At 44.8% G+C, this 23779-nt stretch overlaps 1 protein-coding gene across 2 annotated transcripts in view; it reads left to right on the top strand.

Moving 5' to 3' along the window:
* The window catches only part of SENP5 (SUMO specific peptidase 5), a 59396-nt gene that overhangs the window by 9424 nt on the left and 26193 nt on the right, over positions 1–23779 (top strand). Inside the window, exon 2 of one of the 2 annotated variants that reach the window (XM_073359234.1) lies at positions 8177–8271. The gene's annotated coding sequence lies outside the window, so the exon portion shown is untranslated. Of the gene's footprint in view, positions 1–8176; positions 8272–23317; positions 23469–23779 lie in introns of those variants that run through there. The other variant, XM_073359233.1, reaches the window with a different exon arrangement.

Here is a 23779-nt window from a genome sequence, read left to right as displayed (position 1 = left end):
GCATCATTTCCTGGCCGGTGACCCAGTCAGTCCTCCTGTAGATTGGGTTACTCGAACCAAGAATTCCTTCCCTGGGGATGTCTCCCAGAGTCCCTTGGTGGCAGTCATTCTAGATCTGCCTTTGGGTACATCTATGCCTGTTTGTGCCATTTCCTTCTGACTGTTTGTTCTCTTTCCCCAGTTCGGTTGTATCTGGCTAGTTTTAATATACATTTTTTGTTTGTTTGGTCTCTGCACTATCACAGATACGGTACTGGGAAATAGACGCTTAAAAATAAACCTACCTGTGCCATCAAAACAGCACCATCAAGCCCCTTTGCTTTCCCCTTCCTTACCCGATCCCTATTCGTGGTCTGGTGTCACTAAACTGTAGTAAGAGCGCAAACTCCTTGTCTTTCTACAGGTCTACAAAGTGCTATGTGTCTTATGGCACCATAGAAATAAAAAGCACAGTTATTCAGAGGCGGAGAGATCTATATGAAAATTACACACATGAGCATAACCAGGAGGGTAGGTGCTAACCAATCATGCAGCCTAGAAGATGTTTTGCTTTTTTAATGATAACTAGATGTAAGCAGAGTCAGGATGAGCTCTACCCTGACATCTGGTGGCCAGTCATGGTGGGTTGTGGAAAAGAACTTCAGGGCTGATCTCATTTGCAAAGGCACACCCACCCTGCCTAGATGGTCACTTTGGCTGCTGTAGGAGCCCCAGTTTCTCTGTTATTGGGGCAGGAATAAACTGTTATTATCCTGATTATGTGAATCAAGGACTGTGGAACTGTACTTGGCCTTTTGTTATGATGGAGGGACTCACCATCAACTAAGCAGCACTTGCTAGGCAAGGGTCATGGGTTCCAAAACCAAGTGAATGGAGAGAGGCTGGGGACAGGTATTAATACTTGGTGGCATGGGTTTCCCTGGTGAGGGCCTTATATGCTAATTGTACTTCCTCCTCTCTCTACTGTGGCATATCAGAGCTAATTTTGATTCTATTAGGAATCTAGTTGAGCTGAATTCACTTTGGGCTAATGGTGCACCAGCACTTAGGCTCCCCTACTGCAAGCTGAACTCACAAAAGAGCTAAACTTACTAAGAGCTTTGAAATCACTGAGTGTTGTGTTAAGTAGTGAGGGAGCCTGAAGATATATGGCGGAGCAGTTTGCGGGATGGCGAGCAGAGCGGCTGGTGGAGCAGAGCAGTTTGTTGGGTGCCTGGAGCAGCTCATGGGGGCAGCTGGCAGAGTGGAGCCCCATGGAGAGGTGGGGCAATCAGCTTTGGACCACATAAGGTGCCCCTTAACTCCCCCTCCCCCATCTCCACCCAGGTTGGGAGGTAAAACTCTGCAGATAAACATTTGAACTCTGGGGCTGCCCTGACCAGGGACAGAGACTTTTGGGTCGTTGGACTTTGGGTGACTTTTGGGTTGCTGGACTCAAGAACCAAAGGGAAAGGATATGCCCCAATTTGCTTGGGGTGGGTTTTTTGCTCATGGGTTGTGTTATGAATCCTGTTGGTGGTGTTTCCCCAACATAATGGCACATTTTTTCTCTCTGTTATTAAAAGGCTTTTTGCTACACTCAGACTATGTGCTTGCGAGAGGGGAAGTTTTGCCTCTTGGAGGCACCCAGCGGGCGTGGTATATATTTGTCCCGGGTCACTGGGTGGGGGCTCGAGCCGGTTTTGCATTGTGTTATTGGAATATATACTGAATATATTCTGAATATATCCTATATACTGAACCCGGCCCTTGTTGCTGCCAACTCTGACGGGCAGAAGGGTTACATATATATAGACAGATATTTTAAGATCCTAAATACTTGGTATCCTTTGTTCCAGGTGAAGTCTGAAATAGAACCGAGGGGACTCCAGGCCAACACAGAGTATCTGGTGGAGGTACAGGCTGTAGCTTTCTGGGCACAGAAATGTCTGGAGAGTGCAAAGTCTCAGCTACTGTTAAATTCACCCCCACTGGGTACATCATCAGCCCTTGGTGAATTTTGGTTCCAGCTTTGTTGGTCATTTTACTGTCTGTGAATTTTCTCCCTCTCGGTGTGAAGATTCCCTTGAAGACTCTGTTGCAGACTACCCTGAATTAGTAGGGAAATGTTTTGCTCTCTCTGCTTCTTTTACTGCTGCCCTCTTATCTGCCCCAACTCCTCTGCTTCCCCATTCTAATGTTCCATGCCTATGTGGAATGAATTTGGTACTTCTCTGTCTAGTTCCAATTAGATGAAGGTGCATGTCACACAGCCACCACCATAATTATCCCTGGCTGAAACCAGTAACAATGGATTGCCATGCTCCAGTGCCCGTCAGATTTGAGGGCTCTTTCAGTGCCAACACAGACCGCTGTCCATCCTCAGTAGCCCCTTTGTGGATTGATTACAGCCCTTTTCAAGCCACAACCTAGTGATCTGAAGTGCCTGCAGACCAGTTAAGTCTCCTTGTTTTTTCTTCCTCTCCAAAGGAACAGAGTCTTTGGATGAAAATCTTGGTTGGGAGTTTTGCCATTGATTTCATCCTTTCTCGTTTCCCAGGATGGTCAGTCACCACTTGTTCCCCCCTAAATATCAACAGTCCAGAACAAATTATAGTTACGCTAAAAATATTGTTATGATTAAAGTAATATAAGGTAAAAATCTAAGCAAAACATTTACACTTCATCTCATCTAGGCGCAAACTAGAGTGGTAAGTGGTAGGGCTGGGTTACTAAGTGTAAAGGATGACAGCCCTGACCTTTATATGTTAGAAGAAGTCCATAGACTTTTTTATGTGGCATTCAGAGCTTGAAGCTGCAGGAAGTACAGTGTTGGTACATTCACCCTGGGGGTAGGTGATACCCAGAGCAGAGTATGTGAAAGGAGCAGCTGTTAGGAGATCGCACAAGGCAGTATGAGGAGCATCAGTGGACCATGACAAAGAATTTCTACCTCATTATGCCCTGCAAAATGACTGGTTTCTATTCACCACACGCTGATCAAGGTCCCCACCTTTGCTGCTGGATGCTGTACATTCATTACAGAGTTGGCAGGAGGGATTGGCCTATTCCTGTACACGCCGCAAAAGAAGAAATCCTTTGGCTGACCATCTGTCAGAGTGCAGATCTTGTATGCCGTGTGGATGCTGGATGTGTATTGTAGATGTGCCCTTTGCTGCACCATCTTTCTTCATGAGAGATTACTGGGAAAGCAGATTTTATACAGCTATTCCTGCAACTCCGTTAATCATGCCCTTTGAACGTTATCACTGCTGGGTTAGCAACAATATCACTCCTGTACTCTGCATTATAAAAGGAAAAAGTGCAGCTCAGCAATCTCCTTGTTCTCTGTATATTTTCCACCTCCTTTTAAGGGTTTAAATGAATGGAATGCTGATGAACAGCAACCTGGTGACGACGTTCACGCTGATATTTAATACCTCAGACACACACTCGACTTTATGTACCCTGAGCATCTTGCCCATTGTAGGCCTTGCAGAATGGGGTGTTCTGGATAAGCCAAGTGGAAAGATCTCGGAGGAAAGCCCAACACCAATAAACTGGCGTCCTCTGTCATTTCACAGGATAGATAGAGGCATGGGCCGTAGTAGTGCACCTTTCCTCACCCTGTTTTTCCAGGCTGCCACTGGGACAGAGGGTGACAACCTGTAGGGATGACAAGGTAGCTCAGTCTCCATGTGCCTGTCCATCCATAGCCCAGTCCTGTTCCTATTGAAGGCAACAGCAAAAAGCTATTATTGGCTTCAGTGGGAACAGGGTTGAGCCCTTAGTCTTTAGCTTTGCTACTATGCCAGCAAATGCATGGGATGTGTCCACCTGTCCAGTAGAAATTAGGCTGACACCCCCTCCCCCAACTCATTTCACGTAGCCATCAGACAGCAACAGCCTCAGTCACTGCCAATCTGGTGTGAAGTTGCACTCCATATGTTTTATGGAAATATGCTAATGAGGGTGAAAATAATGTAACTGGAATATGCTTCATGCAAAAAGTCTCTTGTAAGGTATCATTACAAAGTTTATAAGCTACTGAGTGTGTTCCTTCTATTTGTATAAATGAATCAGTCTTGTATCTAAAACTAGAAATATGAAGTATAACTCTGAAGTCCTATTGTAATGATGCAAAGTGTGGGCCATTAATGGTGGTTTAGAATCTGGATGGCTCCCATTGACCAGAACAATTGACGGTAGATGGCTCTGTTTACCTGCAAGACTGCACTGCATATGTGCGGGCCAGTCCTGGAAGAATGGAGGGGGACTCACAGAACATGTGAACGTGTCACATGATACTGGAATCCATCTTTAACCTGGTGCTTTTCCATTTAGAAGGAGGGGTGGGAACCCAGAGAGAGACAAAGGATTCCCGCCTTGTGCCAAAGCTATAAAAGGGGGTGGAAAAGAACAAAGGCGGCCAGTCATGAGAAATCCCCTAGTTACCACCTTAGCTGGAACTAACAAGAACTGTACCAGGGGAAAGGATTGGGCCCAGACTAGGAAGGAGTTTAGTCTGTGAAAGAAGCTTACTGGAACATCTCTAAGGGTGAGATTTACCTGTATTCAGCTTCTTAATGTATTAGGCTTAGACTTGCGTGTTTTGTTTTATTTTTGCTTGGTGACTTACTTTGTTCTGTCTGTTACTACTTAAAACCACTTAAATCCTACTTTTTATACTTAATAAAATCACTTTTGTTTATTAATTAACCCAGAGTAAGTGATTAATACTTGGGGGAGCAAACAGCTGTGTATATCTCTCTATCAGTGTTATGAGGGCGGACAATTTATGAGTTTACCCAGTATAAGCTTTATACAGAGTAAAATAGATTTATTTGGGGTTTTGATCCCATTGGGTGCTGGAGACAGGAATACTTGCTGAGCTGTTTTCAGTTAAGTCTGCAGCTTTGGGGGCATGGTTCACACCCTGGGTCTGTGTTGCAGCCAGTTAGCGTGTCTGGCTCAACAAGAAGGGTTCTGGAGTTCCAAGTTGGCAAAGAAAACAGGCTCAGAGGTAGTTTTGGGACATCAGGTGAGAGTCCCAAGGGGGTCTCTGTGGCCGAACCCATCACACCTGGGCCAAACTGAAACCAGTGACCTGGATTAAAAGACTCTATGTCTCATTACCAGCCAGTCCCCAATCATACAATCTACACTAGGATGTTTTTTCAGTTTGTTCTAATGTTAAGGTCTTTATCCAGCCATTGTGCTGCGACTGTTCAGACTCTGTGGTATCTTTGAGCGCAAGTTTAATTTTTTTTACCTTATTCTACATCCTGTAGTTTATGATGACCAAATCATAGGTTTCTTTAGACTCTACACATTGATTCGAGTGTGTATATATATATATATGTATATATATATATATATATATATATATATCAATACATTTTAGAAGAAACCTTTCCATGATGATGTTCCTGGAGATTATTTTTTATATTTACTAATATTTATGTAAGGTTGGAAGTCTGATATTATTGTGTTTTATTCATACTACTTTGACTATTAATATAGCTATAATGCCTGACCCTGTAAACACAAACACATGTGCATAGTTCCACTGAATTCAGTGGGACTACTGGCACGAGTGAAGTCTAGTCATGTGAATAAAAATTTCCACCACCACTTTCCAGGACTATGGGGTCAGTCCTACAAAATGCTGATTTGCCTGCTGGGAGGTGCTGAGCACCTTCATCTCTCACTGAAGTTGATGGGCATTAACATAAATCAGTATTTCTAGGAGGTGCTCAGCACCTTCCAGGATCAGACCCTTACATCTCCTGTTACAATTTTACAGCAGACTGTTACTATAAATATGTGATATCTCCATATTTTTGCATTCAGATTTGAGGTCTGACCCACTCAGTCGCACTGCGGAGGTATCTAATGAATTGCCAGCATCCCATAAAGTACGCCGCTTAAGACTAGAAGCAGCAGCCCCTTATTATTATGATTGTCAGTTGCAAGTGGAAGTGCAGTGGAAGAAAGGAAAAGGTAGTGTAACACAGGAATGAAATAGCGTACAATCCATGTATTATGAAATTGTAACGCCGTGAGGAGTAAGTGGACTCATCTGAAGGTTGAAAATGAGGATACCTTGATGTTTAAAAGAGAAGGTCATTCGGCTTCTGGCAGCAGGGACAGAGCTTGTAATGTTTGATGTAAGAACTGCATTCTTGGCTAAGGGAGTAATAGGTTGTACCATTGCGATCTTATCTCGTGAAATAAGTCTGATCAGTAAGTGGGCCCTGATTAATCAAAGCACTTAAACACATGCTTAAGTCCATCACTACTCAGCAAAGTACTTCAGCATGGACTTAACTTTAAGCCCATGCTGAAGTCCCTTTAACTTCAGTGCTTGCTTAAGTGCATTGTTAAGTCAAGGCCGTAGACATCAGCTTAAAATGTATTTGTTGCTTTTGAAATCGTTTGGGTCTGTAATGAAAGTTTCCTGTGTTGTGCTATGGAATAATATTTTTGTTTGACCAGCTAATGGTTAAGGGCTCCTTGACCTGCTAGTGCAGAGGGGGAGCTGGTCGGGTCCAGCAGAAGAGCACTTTCAGCTGAGTCCTCCATTGTGGACCCAAGATCCACAGAATCTGGTTCATGACTCCTTATAGGTCCTCAGGCTCTGCATTATTGGCAGCCCACACCCTCTGCCTTCCCGTTAGGATGACCAGATGTCCCAATTTTATAGGGACACTCCCAATATTTGGGGCTTTGTCTTAGATAGGCACCTATTGCCCCCCACCCCCGTCGTGATTTTTCACACTTGCTATCTGATTATTCTACTTCCCACCCTCCAGCTGGCCTCTCCACCAGAGGGACTGGCGTGGGGGCTGGGGAGTAGGATGTGTTTATCTTGAGTTCTTTGCAAAATCAAATTCAGAGGGCCAAATTCTGCTCCTTGTTACACCAAATAAATCCAGAGTAGCTCCATTAACTTCAGTAGAGCTGTGTAGGGTTTAACCCATTGTAAATAAGAACAGTAAAGTGGGAAGAATATTGGAATTTCCATCCCATAGGAAATTCTGCTATTTCAAAATTGGTACAAATTGGGACAAAAATTTGGCATATTAGATTTTTTTGAAGGACAGAAAATTCCAAAAGAATTTGATTTGGAAATGTCGAAAGGCTACATTTCAGCTCAGCGTAGCATTGAACTGTGACTGCCTGAGCTGCCACAGTGCCTCGTGGGAGTTGTAATTCTGGTGTTTCAAGCCACAGTTCTCCATGAACTGGGCTCTCAGGCTGGACTATATCTTTAATAGTGCTCCTTGGTGATGGAATTCCCATAATGCACTGTGGTAGTTCAGCTAGAGAGGAGACTGGTGCATCATGGGAGAGGAGAAGGAAGGCATGAGACAACTGAATTACAACTCCCATGAGGCCCCACAGTGGCTCGGGCAGATGCAGATTAATGTTGAACTGGCCAGAAATGAAATGTTTCAATTTGACAAACCAAAATCTTTCAGTTTGGCTTTTCCTGACCCAGAATTAAATATTTTGTTGCAATTTTCCCAATGGAAAAACCAAAAAACGTTGGCAATGCTAAAATTTTTCACTGGAAAATTTCAGTTATCAAAACGACATTTTCCGTCTAAAAAAACAGTTTGACAGAAAATTCCCAACCAACTTTAGAGAATGAGGTTTTCCCCTAAAGGTAAAATCCGGCTGCATTGAAGTCAAGGGGACTGTTTTCAGAGTAACAGCCGTGTTAGTCTATATTCGCAAAAAGAAAAGGAGTACTTGTGGCACCTTAGAGACTAACCAATTTATTTGAGCATAAGCTTTCGTGAGTTACAGCTCACTTCATCAGATGCATACTGTGGAAAATACAGAAGATGTTTTTATACACACAAACCATGAAAAAATGGGTGTTTATCACTATAAAAGGTTTTCTCTCCCCCCACTCTACTCTCCTGCTGGTAATAGCTTATCTAAAGTGATCACTCTCCTTACAATGTGTATGATAATCAAGGTGGGCCACTGATTTTAGTCGGACCAGGATTTCATCCATGGAGTCCTTTCTTTTGCAGCAAGAGGGAATTAGGTGGGCCTATATCTGGAGGTACCAGTGCATCCTTAAAGCCAATGGCCCATTTAAAAAAGGGGCAGTTATGTATCCCATCACTTCACCAGAGGTGCGGTTCCACCAAGAGTAACATGTTTTTGGTTTTTATTCCAGAGAGCCACAAAGAGTCGAGCACATACTTGTTAAAGTGGAAACCAATAGTATGTGTTGCCAACTGTACAGCAGCAGAAGAAAAGGCAGCCGTTCAGGTAAGTCCTGGACTCCACTGTGCTGTGTTTAAAAGCATCACTGTGAACTGTTTATGTGAAGGGGAATCAGTGCTGAATGCTGTAGGTGCCAGGTGCAGTCCTTACTTCTATTTTAGGAGCTGTGCTGTATATCATAGCATCTCTGTTCATTTGGTCTCAGTGCACAGCATGATTCACCTGCTGGAGAGGCTTCCTGTCAGTACAGAAGCAGCAGATTTTATTAACCGCCAGAGAGTCCAATTTGGGAGCAGACATTCAATCCCAGGCTGCGGGCAGATTATTAACAATCTCCTATGAGCAGGGAGCAATTCCTTGTGTTGCTAGGTCAGGGACTGACCCTGAGCTAGCAATTTTACCCGGGACAAAGTGATATGAGAGAGAAGAATAGCCAGAGAGAGAAGAGAAATAACAAGAGTAGGGGTAGAGGGAAATAACATTTCTTTTCGGTGAAAGCTTTTTCCCCCTAAGACATCTTGATATACAGAGCTTCGGAATACGTGTTGCTAAGTTTTTTCAGAATTTTTTTATTAACAAAATTAAATAAAAATACAGATGGGTCTGGACCAGAATCCTGGATCTAAACTAGGGCTGTCAAGAGATTAAAGAAATTAATTGCAATTAATCACACTGTTAAACAATAATAGAATGCGATTTATTTAAATATTTGTGGATGTTTTCTACATTTTCAAATATATTTATTTCAATTACCACATAGAATACAAAGTGTACAGTTCTCACTTTATATTATTATTTTTATTACAAATATTTGCACAGTAAAAAACAAAAGAAATTGTATTTTTCAATTCACCTATTACCAATAATGTAGTGCAATCTCTTTATCATGAAAGTTGAAATTACAAATGTAGAATTCTGTACAAAAAATAACTGCACTCAAAAGTAAAAAAATGTAAAACTTTAGAGCCTACAAGCCCACTCAGTCCTACCTCTTGTTCAGCCAATTACTAAGAGAAACAAGTTTGTTTACATTTGCAGGAGATAATGCTGCCTGCTTCTTCTTTACAATGTCACCTGAAAGTGACAACAAGTGTTTGCATGGCACTGATGTAGCCAGCGTTGCAAGATATTTACATGCCAGATGTGCTAAAGATTCATATGTCCCTTCATGCTTTGGCCACCATTCCAGAGGACATGCTTCCATGCTGATGACAGGTTTTGCTCAATAACAATCCAAAGCAATGCGGACTGATGCATGTTGATTTTCATCATCTGAGTCAGATGCCACCAGCAGAAGGTTGATTTTCTTTTTTGGAGGTTCAGTTCTGTAGTTTACGCACTGGAATTTTGCTCTTTTAAGACTTCTGAAAGCATGCTCCACACCTCATCCCTCTCAGATTTTGGAAGGCACTTCAGATTCTTAAACCTTGGGTCGAGTGCTGTAGCTATTTTTAGAAATCTCACATTGGTACCTTCTTTGCGTTTTGTAAAAGCTGCTGTGAAAGTGTTCTTAAAACGAACAACATGTGCTGGGTCATCTTCCGAGACTGCTATAACATGAAATATATGGCAGAATGCTGGTAAAACAGAGCAGGAGACATACAATTCTTCCCCAAGGAGTTCAGTCACACATTGAATTAACCCCTTTTTCTTTTTTAACGAGCATCATCAGCATGGAAGCATGTCCTCGGGAATGGTGGCCAAAGCATGAAGGGGCATACGAATGTTTAGCATATCTGGCACATAAATACCTTGCAACACCGGCTACAACAGTGCCATACAAAAGCCTGTTCTCACTTTCAGGTGACATTGTAAATAAGAAGTGTGCAGCATTATCGACTGTAAATGTAAACAAACTTGTTTGTCTGAGCGATTGGCTGAACAAGAAGTAGGGCTGAGTGGACTTGTAGGCTCTAAAGTTTTACACTGTTTTGTTTTTGAGTGCAGTTATGTAACCAAAAAAAAAAAAAATCTGCATTTGTAAGTTACACTTTCATGATAAAAGAGCTTGCACTTCAGTACTTGTATGAGGTGAATTGAAAAATACTATTTCTTTTGTTTATCATTTTTACAGTGCAAATATTTGCAATAAAAATAATAATATAAAGTGAGCACTGTGCACTTTGTATTCTGTGTTGTAACTGAAATGAATATATTTGATAATATATTTGAAAATCCTCAGATGGTATAAATAGGCATAGCTTAAATTAATGAAGCCACTCAGGTTTACACAAAGGATCTGCCCCATAATCTGGACATTGCAAACCTTAATGTGTTGTTGCTACAGGAATCCTCTCCAAAGGGCAAAACTATTCTCCTCTCCACAGAATGCTGCCAATGCAGGTTCCTTGGACTGCATCCTCCTAGGTACTATCTGTGCTGACTTCAGAGTTGTGTTTGAGCATCTTTCTCAATGACTCTGTGTTGTAATATAGAATGGAGAGAGCCAAGCAATACTTTGAAAAATTCTGTGCTGGGCCAGGCTAAAACCCTGCTTTAGAGAAAGGGTTTTAACATGCTCTGCTCCATCCATATGCTAGCTGGCCAGACAGTTCTAAACTGGCTGCTCAGGAATCCTGTTTTTAATGTGATTTTTAAACACAGCCGTGAAGCTAGTGTACATGGGGCTTGGCTGCTTTCCAGCCACCCTGACAGTCTGCTGGGAGAGATAATAAAAGCAATTGATAGCAAGCTTGTTAAAAAGGTTCAATAATACATTATAGAAGCTGAAAAGTAATTCTAACAAGCTTTCTTGCCACATTCTTCAACACGGTGCTGGCTGCTCCCCACTGCACTCCAGCCTTCTACAAATTAATGCATGCAACCTTTTCCTCCTAGTTGGCAGCAAGGCAGAGACTGTGATCAGTTATTCCCTTTGGATGGAGCAAAAAGAATTGCTGGAATATTTCTTAGGACATCAGGACATTAATGTCTGAATTTAATGCACAGGGCTTACAGCTTCCCTGGGCAATGGAGATGTGGCTGGTTTTGAAACAGCTTTTAGTTTGACAAAGTCTGTCGCCCCATTGAAAAAAGCTGTGTTGAGTGATGGTTCATGCATATTTTCTTCAATTGTCTATGAATTAGAATGAGGAGACCTATGGATTGTCTCCCATAGGTTTCTATCCTACCTGCTGTAAGCAGTGTCCAGCTATTTCCAGACACACACAAAGGAAAGTAAACTGCATTTGTTACATGTGGGCAGAATGCCTGTGTGTAAATTTCCTCTTGAGCAGCTATTGAAAGAAGAAGCTAGAAGCAGGTGGGACTTGACCCTACAGTTCATGGCAGCAGCTGTCAGGCTCAGTCACATCAGAGAACACTGGAAAGTATAAGAGCAATTTAAAAATATCTCTATAAAATGTTATAGCGTCAAAATGGGCAGGCAAGGGACCAGCCGTGGTTGGAAGTCCAGAATTCTGTCCCAGTGCTGAGGGCTGGATGCTGTTATCTTTTGTTTTTAATAGGGCTGTCGATTAATCGCAGTTAATTCACCTGATTAACTCAAAAAATTAATCGTCATTAAAAAAATTAATCGCGATTAGTCACCCTGTTAAACAATGGAAAGCCAATTGAAATGTATTATATATATTTTTGGATCTTTTTCTACATTTTCAAATATATCAATTTCAATTACAACACAGAATACAAAGTGTACAGTGCTCACTTTATATTATTTTTTATTACAAATATTTGCACTGTAAAAATGGTAAACAAAAGAAATAGTATTTTTCAATTCACCTCATACAAGTACTGTAGTGCAATCTCTTTGTCATTAAAGTGCAACTTACAAATGTAGTTTTTTTTGTTACATAACTGCACTCAAAAACAAACAAAGTAAAACTTTAGAGCCTACAAGTCCACCCAGTCCTATTTCTTGTTCAGCCAATTGCTCAGACAAACAAGTATTTTTACATTTGCAAGAGATAATGCTGCCCGCTTCTTCTTTACAATGTCACCTGAAAGTGAGAACAGGTGTTCTCATGGCACTGTTATAGCCAGCATCGCAAGATATTTACGTGCCAGATGCACTAAAGATTCATATGCCTCTTCTTGCTTTGGCCATCGTTCCAGAGGACATGCTTCCATGCTGATGACACTTGTTAAAAAATAATGTGTTAATTAAATTTGTGACTGAACTCCTTGTGGGAGAACTGTACATCTTCTGCTCTGTTTTACCCACATTCTGCCATATATTTCATGTTATAGCAGTCTCGGATGATGACGCAGCACATGTTGTTTGTTTTAAGAACACTTTCACTGCAAATTTGACAAAATACAAAGAAGATACCTGTGACGGGTTTGGGCCCTTTGGGGTGTCACCTGATGTGCTGGGGTGCCACTGAGTCAGCCTATTCTGCCCGCCTGGGTCCCCTTTACCTTGGCTTGCTGGGTCAGGCTCACAAGCCTCTTCTAGCCAAGCACAGAGGCAGGGCTACACCCAGCTGCACAGAGAGACAGACATCCACTCTGGAAAGATTCAGCCTTAGGGGCTTGCCCCAGCACTCTGGTGCCCACTCCCTTTAAGGGATACAAACCCAAAGGTTTTATGAAATTTTCCCCCTCCCTCAATGTGGAGGGAGATATGCACAACTTTTCCCCCTCTCCCCGTTAGAAATGACATAAACTGGCTTATATTATAAACAAGGAATAAGTTTATTAACTACAAAAGGTGAATTTTAAGTGAATATAAGAGATAGAACAAAGCAGATTCCTGACCAAATAAAGCAAAATGCGCAAGCTAAGCTCAATATACTTAAGAAACAGGTTACAAAATGTAATTTCTTACCCTAAATATTATTGTAGGCAGGTTCCAAAGTTTCCGTAGTTCAGAGTTCCAGTTATATTTCTTTTCAGACTGGACCCCTTTTTCAGTCTGGACTCCCCCCACCCCGCCTTCCCTTCAGGTGGCTTTAGCAGTCTTTCTTCTTGGGCAGACAGGCCATGGAGAGGAGGAGTCCCGTTTGCCTTCCCCCCACCGTTAAATAGGATTTACATAAGGCAGGAATCCTTTGTTTCCCAAACTTGACCCCACTTCCTTTCCTGTGGAAGGTTACAAGAAGTCCCAGGTAATGTTTAGTAATAGGTGACAAGCATAGGTGAGCATACGGGGTGTGTTGGGTGTGCCTAGGCACACCCTAATGCAGGGGTGGGCAAGCTTGTCCTGCCCAGCCCGCCTGAGCTCCCGGCCAGGGAGGCTTTCCCCGGCCCCACCCCTGCCTGCCCCCGGCTCCTCAGCGTGCCGTGTCCAGGAGCGGCCCTGAACAGCGCTGTGGCAGCATGGCTCCGGCGGGACCTGAGCTCCTGCCGCTTGGAGCCGCGTGGTAAGGGGGCAGGGCTGCAAGCTCCGGCAGGCCGAGCAGCAGGAGCTCAGGTCCCGCCGGAGCCACGCCGCTGCAGCGCTGTTCACGGCCGCTCCTGGACGCGGCGCGCTGAGGCTCTGGGGGAAGGGGGGGAAGCGGCTTGGTAAGAGGGCCGGGGGGGGTTGGATAAGGGGCAGGGAGTCCCGGGGACAGGGAGTGGGGGGAGGAGGGGTTGGATGGGGCAGAGGTTCTGTGGGGGGCGGTCAGGGGACGGGGGGTTGGATCGTGGGAGTTCGGGGGGTCTGTCAGGAGGTGTGGGGGCGTGGGTGGATAGGGGTTGGGGCAGTCAGGGACAGGGAGCAGGGAGGGTTGGGTAGGGGGTGGGGTCCCGGGGTGGTGGTTGGCGGGGGTCTCGGGGGGGGGCGGCGGTCAGGGGACAAAGAGCAGGATAGGTTGGGGATTCTGAGGGGAGCAGTCGGGGGGCAGGAAGTGGGTGGGGGGTGGGGCCAGGCTGTTTGGGGAGGCACAGCCTTCCCTACCCTGCCCTTCATACAATTTTGGAACCCTGGTGTGGCCCTTGGGCCAAAAAGTTTGCCCACGCCTGCCCTAATGTCTCAAAAAAAAAAGTGCCTTTGCGTTTTAATTTAATTGCATGATACGCTCTATATAGAAAGCCCGCGTTCGCTTGCAGCTTGCGACCCCACGACTGCGGTGCCGCGTTGCCATTGGTCCCCCTGCCCCCTCCGAATACTATTCTAGAAAATTCTTTGACCTACATAAGCAGCTGCGTGAGGTGTGCCCAGCGCAGTGTCTACAGGTTTGTAATCTTTGTCCCATGTACTCTACTGAAATAGCATAACAAGCCCGTGGCTTTATGTTTTAATTCAATCGTATGATACCCCCTTTTAATTTTAAAATATGGATCAGTTCGTTGTTAAGATAAGAAAAGGAGCAGACAAGCTGTTCATGTGAAAGAGTCTTTTCGAAGCTAGCACACGTAAAAAACAAACTAAGAAGTACAATGTCCCAACAGCGCCTCGACTCACTCATGATTTTGTATATTGAACAAGAATTGGCTTCGTCAGTTAATTACAATGATGTGATTGAGGAATTTAAGTCCATAACACCTGGTGAGCGACGTCTCATTCTCTAGGACAGGAAGATGAAGAAACCTCAATCTGTTTTGGTCAATTTGGGTTAGCTCATTATCTGGTTAAAGATAAAGATCTTGAAAATTGACTGTATTTTTGTATACGCCTGGTTATCACTCCAGGAAAAATTTAGTATTTTGTGTCTCCTTGTTTAAGTAAAGTTTAGTTGTTAATTTAAAAAAAATTAAGTTTAGTTAAGTTTTAGTTTCATTAGTTTGTTTGATGAATAAAAATAATGCCCTTTTTGATTGAGTATTCGATAAATGTTCGCCTTAAAATAAATAAATAAATAAATAAATAAATAGAATTCCCGGGGTGCACACCCTAATGAAATGTGCTGCGCACGCCTATGGTGACAAGACCACCTGACCTAGTCACAGCATCCATGAGTCAGTGGCAGAATGGAGCGTCCAAAGGAAGGCCAAGCCTTTTCACCGTCCATTGTCCTCGCTGATGGGCCGTCAGCCCTGTCTGGCTTTTCCATTGTTGTACCTGAAGTGTTAGCAGTGGGCGTCCCCCAAAGTAGCATAGTTGAAATACAGATACATAGTCAATATTCCTAACTTCCGATACAGAAATGATGCAGGCGTACAAATTGGATAATCACAATCAGTAAATTATAACCTTTCCAATGATACCTTACAAGATGCATCTTGCATAAAGTACATTTCAGTTCTGTCATATTCATATCATAAACATATTTTCATAAAGAATATGTAGTGAAACATCACAATACCAAAATGAAACTTCTAAAGATGGCTACAGCACTCGACCCAAGATTTAAGAATCTGAAGTGCCTTCCAAAATCTGAGAGGGACGAGGTGTGGCGCATGCTTTCAGAAGTCTGAAAAGAGCAACACACAGATGTGGAGACTACAGAACCCAAACCACCAAAAAGGAAAAGCAACCTTTGCTGGTCGCATCTGATTCAGATGTTGAAAATGAACATACATCAATCCGCACTGCTTTGGAACTTTATCAAGCAGAACCTGTCATCAGCATGGAAGCATGTCCTCTGGAATGGTGGCTGAAGCTTCAAGGGACATATGAATCTTTAGAGCATCTGGCATGTAAATATCTTGCGAAGCCAGCTACAACAGTGCCATGCAAACGCCTGTTCTCACTTTCAGGTGATATTGTAAACAAGAAGCAGGCAGCATTATCTTCTGCAAATCTGAACGAACTTGTTTGTCTGAGCGATTGGCTGAACAAGAAATAGGACTGATTGGACTTGTAGGCTCTAAAGTTTTACATTGTTTTATTTTTGAATGCAGGGGGTTTTTGTACATAATTCTACATTTGAAAGTTCAACTTTCATGATAAAGAGATTGCACTACAGTAGTTGTATGAGGTGAATTAAAATTTCTTTTGTTTTCTACGGTGCAAATATTTGTAATCAAAAATAAATATGAAGTGAGCACTGTACACTTTGTATTCTGTGTTGTAATTGAAATCAATATATTTGAAAATGTAGAAAACATCCAAAAATATTTAAATAAATGGTATTCTATTGTTTAACAGCGTGATTAATCGTGATTAATTTTTTTAATTGCATGACTGTGATACATTGTTTTAATTGCTTGACAGCCCTAGTTTTTAATATACATTCTATCCATGATTTGACATTTTAGGAGTTTTTTCACATTGGGATGAGGGTGAATGTGTTGCAAATGGTTCAAGAAATCCCATTGCAAGCTGCAAAGTTAGACGCCTGGTCCTGCAAGGTGCTGAGCGCCCTCAATGCCTTTTGAGCTCAATGGAAGTTGAGGGCACTCAGCACTTGAAAGGATTTCAGTGAGTCGAGCCAAGTTTTATTTAGGGAACAATCGGGTTCACTTTTCTTATTTATACATTACCTAAAGCTCATCTGTAGATTTATATATCCATGTATTTATCTGGCCCTTATCATTGTACTGTCTGAGCATCCTGGAATCATTAATGCTTTTTATCCTCGCCACACCCCTGTAAGGTAGGGAAGGAATATCTCCATGTCACTGAGCACAGAATAGTTTAAGTGACTTGCACAAGATCACACAGGAAATCTGTGGCTAAACCAGGAACTGAACTGGGCTGCCTGAGTCCTAGTCCCGTGCCCTGTCCAGAGGAGGCTTCCTTTTCCTAAAAATAGAATATAATCAGTATTTTAGCAAAAAAAAAATTAAAATAAAAAAGCTTCTATTAATTCATATCACGTGTGTTCTATAGCAATCAGTACTTAAATTCATCCTGAAGTACAGCTGTCTGGATTTGTAATTTCTAGCTACAAGAAGTATGTTTATATAACATTGTTTTTCTCTCTGACTGTCCTGTGTAACGTGGACAGCTTTACGACAATACCTGCTCCCCCATTTGTCCTGTTCTTTTAAACCAGGGCACCACCAGCTGCCTAGGAAGCTGATGTTGAAAGCCAAGAAGCTAAGTGCTGCTTTCAGGAGTGTGAATGGTTCCACTGAAGGAGAATTTTATGATCAGGCTTTGCAGAGACGCCGAGCACGGCAGCCAGTGACTGGCTATCAGTTTAGCTGGACAGAAATCTCTAGCATCAGTCAAAAAGCCGCTGTCCCTGATGGTTGTGCCTCCCAGAGACTAATATTTCCTCCTGTAAGGGTAATCAGTTTCAGTCCACTAAAGGATGTCATACAGCACATTCTATTAGGGTGCATTAGGAATTTTCTGTAATATGGTATTTATTGCTGGGAGCTGTAAGACCAGTCTCATTGGTGCACCGTCTCTGCAGACGGATCGTCGTCAATACAGTCTGCTCAGACATTCAGCTCAGATCTTTAATTTCCTTCCTTTACCTGTGGACATTTGTCTTTGGCTAGGGGAACTTGCAGAACTTCCTACAGAATAGGGAAGAGATATTTTCTAAATGGCTGTTACTGCAATCACCTTTAAAATGTTTATTGGGCAAAAATTTTGCACTTGGCTAGACTGGTGTAAATCTTGTCTTCACAGTAGCTAATCCAGATTTACACCAGTGTAAATGCATTGAAGTGGATCGAAAGTTTCACACTGACTTCAGTAGGCTTTGCATCAGACTCTAAATGGACTTGTGGACTAGGAGAAAAGAACGTTTTTTTTTAAACATGTTAGCTACCAGATTTTAACTAACACTCGTGTAGACAGGGTTTAATACCTTTAAAACCATGTTAACTGGTCATGAGCGAGACTAGGCTCTGCTTAGAGTCAGCCATGACCAGCTAACATGGTTTTAAAGGTGTTGAATCCTGTTTCTGCTAGGTCATAAGTGATGTTTAAGAAGTGTTTGTAAAACGTGTTTTAAAAGAAGACCTTTTCCCGTAGTCTAGACAAGGCTAATGAGAGCTGAATTTGGTCCACTCTCTACTGATCTGCCCACTTAGCGTTCCCTAGGAAGGATCAGACCCTGTAAATAGGGTGGGACGATTCGGACATACGCTGCCAGTTTGTTACAATTCACAAGTGCCAGAATATAAATCTAACTAAACCAAATAATAAAAACATAGAGGGGTTGGTGAGAGACACTAGGCAGATACTGTTTTAAAGCGCAGTAAAATACTTCTTGAACAGAGGTGAGTCTAGGTGCTCTTATAGAGAGGCAGTGTGGCCTAGCAGACAGGGGACTCAGCTAGGAGATGAGAGTTCAATCCCTTGCCCTGCCACAGAGCTGTTGTGTGACTCTGGGCAAGCCATGTCACTTCTGTTTCTTCTCCCATCCTTCGTCCAGTTAGATTTTAACTTATTCAGGGCAGGATATAGTGTCTGTCACTGCCTGTGTGCACCATCTAACACAATGTGGGCCTGGCCGCAGCCAATGCTTCGAAGTACTATGACAATGCAAATAATATGGTAGAGGTTTCACTTCAGTGAGATTTTTTTTTTACATATAAGAACAATCATCTGAGTGTATTCTGTAACTCATCTGTTTTTTCCTTTCTAGGAGCAATCATTTGTGATACTCAAAGAGCTTAAACCCTCAACCACTTACCAAACTGACATTCAAGTGCTCTCAGCCACTGGTCATGGGCAGCCATATGGGAAACCTTTCAAACACCAGAGGCTGAAGCTGCAAACTAATAAGGTTACAGCATAGCAGCCGTGTTAGTCTGGATCCGCAAAAAAGAAAAGGAGGACTTGTTGCACCTTAGAGAATAAATTTGTTAGTCCCTAAGGTGCCACAAGTCCTCCTTTTCTTTTTGCTAATAAGGTTAGTTATTCATGTGGGGCCTAACTCTGCAAACTCCGATGCACATGAGTAATCCCATGGGATTACTCACATCAGTGGAGTTACCAGCATGAGTTCAGTGTTTGCAAGATGAGGGCTCATAGGCATGCATTCATTCGAAGGGCACTAATCCTACAACTGTTCTTATTTTGGGAGGGTTCTGTGCTCTGACAATGGGATGCTGTTGCTGCTTCTGCTGCTGTTGGCCATGGGGAACCGCAGGGCTGGAAAGAAAGCTCCCGTACACTTCACTTGCTGCTTCCCTCCATCCTGGACAAAGTGCTAATCTGACCTGCATTTAAAAAGCCCCTGGGTGTCAAATGACCTGGCACATCCAAGCTGCGGTTGACAATGAAAACTGATCTCCTGCCGTATCTCTTGAAAAATACATGAATATTGTGGCGGATAATCACTTAGTACCCCATCTACAAAAATGACAGGTCCCAGGTTTACACAGCCTCGAGCTCCTTATCAGAGTGTTCCTTTTTAATCTGTAACCTCACCGAAGGGGATTTCATCTACCTGGAGTTCAAAGTCCTGAAGGAACTGAATCCAGACTATGTTCAATGCAGTGAAGCCTATGCTCATGGTCACATTAAGGCTTCAAGTCTGAACACACAAAGGCTGTCAGGAGCATAGTCAGTGTTCCTTTCCATGACTCGGTGTCTCCTTGTGATATTTGGTGAGTTTCTTGAAGCCCCATTGCCTGGCGGCATATGATTATGCGAGAATCTGGCTTTTTCTTTTTTTTTAAAGTGTGTTACTAGCCATTGTGGTTGCAGAAAAAGCTTGAAAATGTGACCTGAGCGCTCCCTAAAGGCTCAGAAGGCAAATACAACTAACCCCAAATGGATTAATTATTTTTTTAAAAATCTCATGATTTTTGGGTCTGACTTAAGACTGTTAAATGCTTGGGATTGATCATACTAATGAGTGCTTAGATCAGGCCAGGATTTAGAGGCCAAGCTCATGTTACAGTGAGGTATAGAGCCAGGGAGAATTGACAATCTGTGTCAAGCAGCTAGATAAAGAGTCCTCTTTCCATTCACTGTAAGTTACAGTCCTGTTGTGCTCCCTGAACTCTGCCCAGCCCATCTTCCTTTCTTAGGTTGCTGTTTAATGGATTTATGAAAGCCAGAGGATTGTGTAAACCGGAATGCTGATCACTTAACTATTCCAGGGCTGGACTTACCATACAGAAGAGCAAATGGTTGCCTAGGGCAGCACAGTGTTTAGTGAGAGAGAGCTGGGCTGGATAATTTCCAGTTTGCCTAATAGAACAGGAAAAAAGCAACAAGCCCTCAGCCTGGCACTGAACCCACTGTTTCATTTGCAGCGTCACCCCATCAAGATACAACACTCCTTTGTTACAATATTTCACGATCCAGTTTCAATACCCAGAGGAACATGTACACTGGTAGATGCTGCATAATCTCAAAATATTCAGCTCACGCCCCAACCACACAAAGCTGAAGCAAAGTCCATGTGGGCTGGCTGCCTTCCAACATTCCCTGCTTCATTGACTTTCTTCTGCTTGGAGGAGCTATTGTAGCTTCTTCTCACAAAGGTTACCAAGCCAGAGAAAATGCACCCTTTCCCCTGCAGCCAAATCTCACTAAGTATATAGAACTTCCTATTTCCAAAATGCTGTGCAACTATTCTCACAGCACAGCTGTGAAGCCGGTCAGTATTATCTGCATTTCACGGGTAGGGAAACTGAGATACAACGAGGTTAAGTTCAGGATCACATAGGGAGGGATAAACCATGCTCTCTCTGCTGCAGCCAAGGAAATCCCTGTCAGTAGCTGCACCACAGGAGGAGAGGATTTGGAACGCGCCTTGGGGCACAGTAGGTCAAAAGACGAGGCTATAAAGGTTCACAATTGTATCCTTTGGGTGCTCCCCAAAATAAACAATGACAATAATTTCTCAAAGTGAATGAATGGTTGTTAAATGATTTGATATAGGGTCTGTGGAAGGGGAAGTGTTGTAATAAACTAACACGTATGTACCACTGTCTGCTACTTGACGGGATTAGCACTGCTCATCTGTGTGTCATAGGCCCCATACTGTTAACAACTAATTGCAGAGTTGTCAGCTATCATGACTTTCATAATATGTTTCGCTTTTAGTTGCTCTTGATCTCCCAATTCCCAGCATCAAACACGCTCACTTTTTCCCATTTAAAATGTTTGCAGTGAGCTATTACTTAGAATGGAACTGAAGCCATAGGGTACCCTCTGTCAAGATGGCTGGCATTTCCCATCCACCTTTTTTCAGGGGGTTGTGCATATGTAACACCGACAGACCCTGGTCGTTGGTGGGCAGGATTGAACCCTGGACCTCTGGAACTAAATGCATGAGCCAAAAGCCAACTGGCTGTTAGCAGACTCATTTTAACTCTCTCTCTAAGTCGTCTCAGTGCCACTAGAGGGGACAGCGCACCACACCCAGATGGTGTGTGGGTTACGCATATGTCTGGGCTTTCCAGGACATTGCCTCTTTTTTGAGCTTCCGTGCTCTGTCCCGGTGGATTTTTCAAATAACAGGAAATGTCCTGGATCTTTGCAGAGCAGAGGCTGTAGCTCAGAAAGAGCCACGACTGGTCTGCTTCCCGATTGCTCCCGCCCTTGCATCCGCAGCGGGTTGGTCCATTCCCCTGCAGCCACAGTTGTAGGATCCTGCCCGCCCAGGCCCTGGGGAGGGAGTCCTGCAGGGAGGTGCTGACTGACAGCTGTTGCTGCATCCTGGGCTCTCGCTGCCACTGTGACAGGGAGCGACACTGCCCCCCCCACCTCCAGTGAGTACTCCTGCCCCCCTCTCCCCCGCACCTGCAACGGTAACACCCTTCCACCTCCCCGCCCAACTTCTCCCCTGCTGCAGTGTCCTCTTTTTGGGAACATGAAATATGCTCACCCTGTTTGTGCCTCAGTAGAAATGTTTCCAGTGAGACAGAACCCTGGCTGCCTTCAGGAACGATGGGTACCTCCCAGGGTCAGGAAAGTGAAGCCAAGACAGCTGGGGGGGGGGGGGAGCTGGGGAAAGGAGAGGGGCAGGAAAGAGGATGAGAAGGGGCAGGGGGATGCAGGGCAGAAGAGAAGATGGAGTAAAGTTGGCAGGAAGGAGCAATGGGGGTTCAGGAGAATGGGGGATGCAGGAGGAGCCTGGGGAATATGCGGAGCAGAAGAGACTGAAGAGGTGCAGGAGGGAGAGTGAGGGAGTAGAGGGGAATGTGAGGAATAGGAGGGAGATGGGTGCAGGGGACTTGGAGGGGGAAGACAGTAAGGGGTAGGATACAGTAAAGTGAAACAGAAGGAACTATGGGGGAATTAAATGCAAAGGCCAGGTGTAAGACAGAAAATGGTGGGGGTGGGCATGGAAGGAGAATGGGGGTGGAGCAGGATACTGAGAGGGGCAGGGAGAGAGATGGGGAAGGGAGTTGAGCAGGTTAGTGGGGAGGGAGGTGGAGAAGGATGGAATGATAGTTCCCCCAACCACCAATCTAAAAGTGAGGTGCATCTAAGTTCCCTCTGAACAGCTAAGTGAGAAGCCCTGCAGTTTTGTATGTGCAGGTAAGAGTAAATTTTGCCCATGAAATGATCACACACACACCCCGAAAGGCTCAACAGTCAGAAGACAGACCAAAAGTTTCTGTTTTAATTGCATGATTTTTAAGCCAGTGATGCTTTGGGTTCTAAGTGCTGGTTCCTGACCGCTTGGCGTTGGCGGGGTTCTCCTTCAGCTGAGGCCCATGATTTAGGGAGAGGTGCTGGCTCTGTCCCTGTGAAGTTTGGAGCGGCCTTGTTTTGCAGCACAGTGACCACCACGAGCATCTGCCTAGGTGGCTGGGGATCGGCTCCGAGCTTATTAGAAACACTCGCAGACTCTCGCCTCTAAAATAGCCACCCCGTAACCAAACCTACTGGAGGGGCAATAAAAGCACCCCGAGCAGGATGGATGGTGGGGGCGGAGAAGGGTGCAGATGGGGGGCTGGCAATGCAGAGGTGCGGGAATCAGGGTGGTCCCTGGGAGATGAGTGGTGTTGCCGGGCAGGTGGAGAAGGAAAGGCGGGGAAATGTGTAGAGATCCTGGCGCTTTAATAATGGCAATGACCTCAGGGGCATGGAGGGTGGGAAGGACACACCCAGGTCCTTCTAAACAGAGATGGATTTAATTGTGCCTGTCCCTTTAAATCTCTAGCCCCGGCCTCTGTGGTGGGAAAAGCGTGGTGCGGTGCCCCGCCTTTCCTGCGCGCGCCCGGGGTAGGAAGGGGAGGGAGAGCGCGTTAGCGTACGTGACGCAGGCGCGCTGAGGACCAGGCCCCTTCGAGCACATGCGCACTAGCTGAGCTGCCGGTCGTGCTCTCTCCGCGCTCCTCTCTCCCGCCCTTCGCGGCCTGTCGCGGGAGAGTGAGGAGCTCAGTGTGCGCCGGCGCAGTGCGCAGGGACTTGCCCACGTGAGGCGCTGCTCAGGGGCTGGCGGGAGGCGCTGCGCCAGCCAGGGGAGCCGGCGGCGGCGGGGGGCGGAGCTGGGGGCGCTTTGCTGCGGCCGGGATGCGCTGGACGACAACGAGGGACAGAGGTACGAGCCGGGGCTCGGCTCCCGCCCGCCTGGCGGCCGCTTGGGACACCAGGGGCCGGTTTGGGGCCGGGGGCGGGTAGAGTTTGAGGGGCGGAAGGGGGGGCCCAGCGTGGAGGGGGGGGCGGTTGGGGCTGGGGTGTGCAAGGGGGGCGGCGTGTTTGGGGGGAGGGGCCGGTTGGGGCTGGGGTGTGCAAGGGGGGCGGCGTGTTTGGGGGGGGCCCCGGTTGGGGCTGGGGTGTGCAAGGGGGGCGGCGTGTTTGGGGGGAGGCCCCGGTTGGGGCTGGGGTGTGCAAGGGGGGCGGCGTGTTTGG

This window comes from Lepidochelys kempii, chromosome 9 (genome assembly GCF_965140265.1).
Source record: "Lepidochelys kempii isolate rLepKem1 chromosome 9, rLepKem1.hap2, whole genome shotgun sequence".
NCBI lineage: Eukaryota > Metazoa > Chordata > Testudines > Cheloniidae > Lepidochelys > Lepidochelys kempii.
This window is presented reverse-complemented; position numbering and strand designations above follow the sequence as displayed.